Here is a 7,916-nt window from a genome sequence, read left to right on the forward strand (position 1 = left end):
TGCTTGTCCTTAAGCAAAACTCTTTATAATGTGGCTTTTTCACTCCCAAATGGAACGGGTAGAAGAGAAGGTTTTTGGGCTTGTCATAGAGTGTCGGGATTTCCAAGATTCTTTATTAAGTTTTATTTTTATTTATTTACAATCCTATTCGTCATGATTTATTAAAAACGTTTCATAAGATAAATTACTTATTAGGGCATAACATGCCTTTTTAAAATTCCATTTATATACAAGTTCGCATACCTCACGGGGGATCACTCAACACTCGGCCGAATGTGTATTTTTAGTGAATCACTCGAGAGCGGCATGGAACTTGCTCCTACCATAAGCTTGCCAAGCAATCAATCCTCCTCCTTTTTAACTATATACCTTTGTAAATATCAAGAGGACTTTTTGGGTGAAGGGTTAGGCTTGGGCTAAAGGTGGGTGGTTGGGTTAGTGGTTAGTAAAAGGGCGAAAAGCGTAAAAAGCATCGGTTTTTGAAAGACTTTTTTATTTTTCACAATTTATTTTATTTTGATGAACCATTTCTTTCAAACAAAGTTATTTCTGATGAACTTGTTTGTTTGTTTGGCTTAATCATATCATTTTTTTAAACATGAGTCATAAGAAAAACCGAGCTTTGTTACTAAAAGAAAGGGTTAAAAATAAAAAGGGTTTTTGGTGGGTAAAAAGGGTGTTTGTTTTTGGGTTAAGAAATGAAAAGGTTTATGCTCAAAGGGGTTAACTAGGGGGATTTTGGGTAGGTGGTAAAAAAAATGAAAATAATGGTGTAGAAAGAAAAAGGGTTAGTCCTAATGCCTCCATCATTTACTTACTCGGGTTTAAGTTGGTAAGGACCGGGAATGCATTGTTGTGGCAAGTTCTAGAGTCGTAAGAACCAAGCGGCTATTCACACAAGAAACAAAAATGAGCATTTAGTGTAAAGATATGTATCTGTATGCTCAATAAAGGCTCAAAACTCACTTTTGTGGGAATGGGTTTTTATGTGATCAAGTATATATAATCAAATTTTAACTAAGCTTGTCATGCCGTTTCATAATTTTCTTATGTTGGTTCTTTTTATCACGACGCTATTGGTTGTAAATTTGTAAAAATATAACCTTGTTAGAACTTGAAATTCCCAACATGAACCTAGACAAGTAAAAAGAAAATGAAAAATTTTGGAAAAAATTTGGGGTGATTAGCGGTTCCAATAGAGTTTTGTGTAAGGCTTGTTAAATAGGACTTGTAACATTCAAAGTTTTAGTATCCCCCCACACTTAAATTACACATTGTCCTCAATGTGTCCCAAAAATAAGTTTTTAGGTTGATTGAATGTGTAAAAGGGTGTTAAAAGCAAAATTTAATGTTACTGGTACTCTAGACACGGCCCCGTGGTGACCGGGCACAACCCCGTGTTCATGTGCCAGTAACAGAAGTTTGTAAAAAGAAACAAAAGCCTGGACACGGGGGCGTGTTCAGTGAACACGACCCGTGTACAGTTACCTGAACTGGGCATTTTCTGCAGATTGTGCTGCACGGGGCCGTGTCGGGTGGACACGTCTCGTGCTGAACTTGCTGTAATGAAGAATTTTTTGTCGGATGGCCCTGTTTTTGTGCATGGGGTGCTGTTTCTCGTTTCCCTTGTTATCCTTCACCACCCCAAGTGTGTTTTATTCCTGAAAATTAAAATTAAACTAAAAATTAATCTAAGCTAAACTAAGGATAGTTCCGGGGAATGCCTCCGTGGTGCGCCACGTTTATAAGGGTCCTTGGCTAGACCCAAAGCCTGGTCATATGTTATCTGAGCGGGATGTTTTGCATCCCATGTTGCATCGTCGGAGAGCATCATCCAAACTCGAATCAATGACCTTCATGTAATTGACTGGGTCATCGTCCTCTACTCTCTTCCTAACCCCAAACTTCACTTCCTTATCCCCAAACTTCAAAGTAAGTGTCCCGTCATTCATGTCTACCACTGCTTGTACAGTGGCTAGAAATGGCCTCCCTAGTATGAGGGGGACTTCGGTGTCCTCTTCCATATCTAGTATGACAAAGTCGGCCGGGTAGACGAAATTTTCGATTTTGACCAATAGATTTTCAGCGACACCTTGCGGGTATTTGATGGACCTGTCGGCAAGTTGTATACTCATCTTGGTAGGGCTTGTTTTTCCCAGGCGGAGTCGTTTGAACATTGATGCAGGCATGAGGTAATGCTAGCCCCAAGGTCGGCTAGTGCATTATGAACGGGGGATTCCCCGATCGAGCAAGGAATCGTGAAGCTTCCAGGGTCAATCTTCTTTTTTGGGAGTTTGTTGAGTACAAGGGCGGAGCATTCTGCGCCTAAGTTAACTAACTGCAATGATTCAATTTTCCTTTTATAAGTGAGGAAGTCCCTCATGAATTTTGAGTATTTAGGCATTTGAGTTAAGACTTCGATAAATGGAATATTAACATGCAATCGTTTTAGTAAATTTTCAAATTTTGCGAATTTCTTATTGGTCTTTTGGCGAATTAACCTACCGGGGTATGGAACCGGAGGAGCCTTGGTAGGCTCTTGAATTGGAGGAGAAGCCTTCTCTTGTTGGGGCGGTGTTGTGCTTCCCTCAGTTGGCGGTGGTGGAGCCTCTTCGGAACCCACGGTATGATTTCTCAATGTTATGAGATGGACTTGTGCTTTTGGGTTTGTTTCGGTATTACTTGGTAACGCGCCTTGTGGTGTCTCGGAGAAATTTTGAGCTAATTGATTTATTTGTTTTTCAATGTTTTGTATACTAGCTTGTTGATTTCTCAAATTCGATTCTAATTGTTGAAATCGATCCGAGTTTTTCTTTTCAGTATCGGAGATGAGGCGAGATACAGTATCTTCAAGCCTTTCTCGTCCACCTTGTTGTTGAGAGAAATTTTGTGACTCGTTTCTTGGTTGTTGAAAGTTTGTTCGTTGGTTTAGGTTTTGTTGGTTACTACTGTTGCCGGGTTCTCAACAACCAAGGTTAGGTTGGTTACGCCATCCTTGGTTGTAGGTACCCGTTGGAGGACCCGACGGCCTAGGTTTGTTATCAATGTAGTTTACCGACTCTGGTTGATCATCTGTTTCTTTCATACAACTCCAACTTTCATGTGGCCCACCACACCCTTCACAAGCCATAACCGAGACTGTTTTTGTCATTTCTAACTTTTTGATTTTTGAAGATAGGGACTCGATTTGGGCTTGTAAAGAAGTGCTTTCATTAACCTTATGGGCGCCCGGGGCAATAGATTTATTGCCTCGGGGAGTGTGCCACTGAAAATTGGTTTGAGCAATTTCCTCAATTTGATTGTATATTTCATGTGGGTAGCGATTACCTAAAAGTCCCCCGGAGCTAGAGTCAAGTGTTTGTCTTGTGTGTGGCAACAACCCATTGTAGAAAGTGGATACTTGTTGCCATACCGCAAGACCGTGATGAGGACACTTTTGCAATAGCTCCTTGAACCTTTCCCAAGTTTCATATAAGGATTCCCCATCCTCTTGTGAATATGTATTAATTTCAATCATTAATTTAGCCGTTATAGCGGGAGGGAAATACTTATATAGAAACTTTTGGGCTAGTTCATCCCAGGTATTTACCAAGCCAACTGGGAGGGCGTTGATCCAAGCCTTTGCTCGGTCCTTTAATGAAAATGGAAACATCCGAAGGCGGATGGCGTCGTTTAATGCTCCATTGATTCAGAAGGTATCACATATTTCTAAGAAATTAGTAATATGTAGATGGGGATCCTCGTCCTCAAGCCAATGGAAGGTTGCGGAGTTTTTAAGCATCTGTATCAAATGTGGCTGAAGTTTGAAGTTGTTAGCTTCGACATTCGGGGCATTGATAGCGGCGCCGAGATTACCCACGGTGGGTCGTAGGTAATCCATGAGGGTACGTTGGTCCGCCATTGGAAGTGGGTCCCCCGAAACTTTCTCTTGGTTTTTAGCTTTAAGTCTTTTTTCTGAGAAAGCGTTTGGGTTCTTCTAGAGGTTCTTTTATGTCTCTACTAGAACTGGAGCTCATACACTATGTAGAAAGTTCAAATGTGGTGCCTGGGTTCCAAGTCCTGCAATAAAAACAGAAAAGCATGTTGGTCAGAAAGTTCACCACGGCCCCGTGCTCAGTGAACACGGCCCGTGGTCGGAGATACAGTGATTGTTTTATGGATCCCTGTTACTGGGAAGTTGGACACGGACCCGTGTTGCACCGACACGGCCCCGTGCTCAGCTCTCTATAACTTGGAAAATAAAAACTGCCAGTGACACTGCTGGGCACGGCCCGTGTCCGACCAGGCACGGCCCGTGCTGAGCTCTTCAGAAGCTGGAAAATTTAAGAAAATCCTAAAAAAAATAAAAATAAAAAAAATGATTAGGCCGCTGATTCGTAACTTTCTTAAAATCCTTGTGACCCAGGCAACGGCGCCAAAAACTTGATGTGCGTGAAGTGTGTTATATTTTTAGGTATATATTTTAAGCCCTTTTTACACTTTTTAGCCAAGTTTTAAATTTATAAACACGATATTCACTAACTCTAAACACACATTTGGGCAAGTGCACCCATCGTGGGCGTAGTATAGTGTTGGTAAGATACCGAGGTCGTCCAAGGATACAAGCGCTTTTAGTACCGATTTATCCTCAACGTCTAATCAATTCAAAATGTTAGAAAAAGGTTTTTATACTATAAAAATAAAACTAACTAAAATGCTGAAAATAAAGAATAAAAGTAAAAACAGATAGACAAGATGAATCACTTGGATCCGACTCGTGTGTAGTGTAACCTTTGATTATTTTCGTACTTTTGCACTTCTTTAAGAGATTATCTTAGTTATTGTAGTAGGCCCCTCTTTTGAAGGCGACGTTACCCTCAACCCAGTAGTTTGAGTCAGCAAGGATACAATCCTAAAGGGTCGGATTATTGAAAGATAATTAATTAAGTTATTAATGCATAATGTGGTAGGCCCCTCTTTTGAAGGTGACGTTACCCTCGGCTAAGTAGTCTGAGTCAGCAAGGATATAGTCCTACGTAGTCGGGTTAAAGTTTTAATAGTAGTTTAAGTTATGAGGGGGTTAAAGAGTTTGGACCCCCGCCATCCAATACCGTTGGGCATTGAAGGAGGTCCTACAAAATTTGACCCAGGTCCTTTGCAAGATCTATACACTGAACAATGGCAAGACTCTTACCAAACCGTTCCCTTAACCCCCGATCAGGTAGCCAACATACCTCCATATAGATCGTGGAGATATGAATGGTGAAAATCTTTTATTTTATATAGACAGTAAAACAATGCCAAGACACCACGGACAAACGATATGGAAGAATCAGATTCAACATAAGAAACTAGTAATTAAAGTCATTAATACAAAACCAATTAAAAAGTGCAAAAGATTAAAAATAAAAAGTATTACACTAAACACTTGTCTTCACCAAGTGATGTAAGAGACTTAGGCAAACATGGCCTTTGATCGTCAAGAACTCTTACGATCAATCTTGGATCCCGAGATGACTCACACACTCTATGATGGACAATGGATGATGGTGGTGGAAGATGGTGTTGTGATGCTGGTGGGTGGTGAAGTGTGAGAGAGGTGGTGTGCTAAGGGATGAGTTGCAAGAGCTCCAAGCACTCCTATTTATAGGGTGAACAAAAGCTCGGGCACGGCCCCGTGTCCATTTGGCATGGCCCCGTGTCCATTGGGCACGGCCCCGTGTCCATTGGGCACGGCCCCGTGTCCATCCTCCTCTCTTTCTTCATTTAATGCAGTTTGTCTGCATTAGTTGACCATGCCCCCGTGTCCGCTGAGCACGACCCCGTGTGCAGAAGCATATCTGTACTATCAAGATTTGCCTGGATTTCGCGAATCTTATAGTTGACCACGGCCCCGTGTCTGCTGAGCACGGCCCCGTGGTGGGTGATGGAAGCTTCTACAAATTTGTCTTTTCTGCTGACACTTGGGCACGCCCCCGTGCTCACTGAGCACGAGGCGTGTTCAGTCTTCTGTCTTTTTGTTTTGCTTGGGAAGATGCTGTCGGGAGGTCGGGCATGCCCCATTTGCTCCTTTTCTTGTATTTATGTTAGATTTAGCTGCCTTTTTGCTTCTTTTGTTTATTTGAGCTTATTTAATCCTGAGAATACAAAAGGAAGACAAAAGCACACTTTTTCCAACATTAGTACTAAAAAAGGGTTAGTTTTATGACACAATTGATGTAATTTATTTGTTGCATTTTGTGCACATCAGTGTGTATGTGTTCCAAACCAGGATATCACGCAGTTTCAGTTTAAATCCTTTACCCATTCCCAACCCTCGGGAACCCCATGCCTTAGAAAGTGTGTGAACTCACCTCGGTTTGCTCGGTATGCTTAATTACTTGTGCACAAACAATTCAATCAAAGCCTATAGTATGCACGTATACACAATTAGTTATGTTTGTAAGGTTTCACATGCAATCTAATGTCACAGAGTGTGTTTGGCAGTTAACATCATGCAGCACATAAGCAGTCAATCAAGCCCATTCAAGTCATGCTTCACATAAATGATTTCTCAGTTTATTCTAACATAGTTATCAATTAACAGGCTTAATAGACTTAACAAAGTTAATAGACTTAACAGAGTTAATAGACTTAACAGAGTTAATATACTTAACAGAGTTAATAGACTTAACAGAGTTACTGTTGTCAGAACATTCGACGAAATCCTTTTCTGGCGAAAATAATTGTGGCGAAAACCCTTAAGGCAAAATCCCCTTGTGGCGAAATCCCTTTTTGGCGAAAACTCTTTTGGGTTTTCGTCGGGATAGTGATTTCGTCTAGGTAGTGATTTCGTCGGGGTAGGGTTTTCATCATCAACAGTTACACAATCACAGAAACCCTAATTACATTCTAACAGTTACATCGTCCTCATCATACAATCATTTAATCAGACCGATTCATGCAATCATATAAATTACTAAATCACTATATAGTCATGATCATCATTCAATCATCATTCATCATCAGCAAGTTATTGTGATTATCAAGAACCCTAATCTGCTAGACATCTACTATCATACCATCAACATATCAAGATCATCAACCTCAAATCAAACATGGACAATATGCATAACACAATCGATCATACATCAGATTATAAGGATCCCTATCCTACCAATCTATTCAATACACAAACAAGATCACATAACAGTTATCCAATGCATAACAACAATCTAATCACAAAGATGGCATACTAACCAGTTATGATGCGAGACTAGCAAAAGTTTCGAGAGAGCTAGGGATTGCCGTCGCACAGAGGAGAGGAGGAGAGAGACCTTAGGGTTTTCTACACGGTAGTTGTTTCACGAATGAACTCGTTCACGTAATATTTACACACTTGAATGAACTGGGCCCTTATTGGGCTTCAGCGAAAACATGGGGCCGACGAAATCCCTGGATTTCATCTAGAGGGTTATGGCAAAAACCCTTTGGTTTTCGTCAGCAGGCTTATGGCGAAAACACTGGTTTTCCTCAAGCAGATTTATGGCGAAAACCCTATTGGTTTTCGTCATGCACATTAAAATATTTAATACATCACATACTTCACAAAATCCATTTAACATTTAACAAATTAACACTAAACAGTAATTTACAATCAGATAACAAGGTGCACACAAAACAAAACGCAGTTGCGAGGAAAGACCTTGAAAACTCGGGTTGTCACAATTGTGATATCCAATCAGCGATTGGTAGAGCTCAAAGCTTGATGTACAATGACAGATCAAGGCACATGCGACGTAGACATAACACGGTACGACAACTACTCTCAACGGGTGTTATCACAATTGATTATGTGAGATCAAAGGATAACGTTGCGGACCAGTTTACAAAAGGCTTAAGCAGAGAGTTAGTTGAAATGTCGTCAAGAAGAATGGGACTAAAGCACATAATAAATG

The 7,916-nt window shown here is 40.7% G+C and overlaps 1 non-coding gene across 1 annotated transcript; it reads left to right on the forward strand.

Annotated features, from left to right (window-relative positions):
- The first annotated feature begins 3,416 nt into the window (after positions 1-3,416).
- Positions 3,417-3,523, forward strand: LOC118486252. Its single transcript, XR_004878104.1, has one exon. It is a non-coding gene; the product is annotated as a small nucleolar RNA R71 (small nucleolar RNA).
- Positions 3,524-7,916: the final 4,393 nt, after the last annotated feature.

Source organism: Helianthus annuus, chromosome 13 (genome assembly GCF_002127325.2).
Source record: "Helianthus annuus cultivar XRQ/B chromosome 13, HanXRQr2.0-SUNRISE, whole genome shotgun sequence".
NCBI lineage: Eukaryota > Viridiplantae > Streptophyta > Magnoliopsida > Asterales > Asteraceae > Helianthus > Helianthus annuus.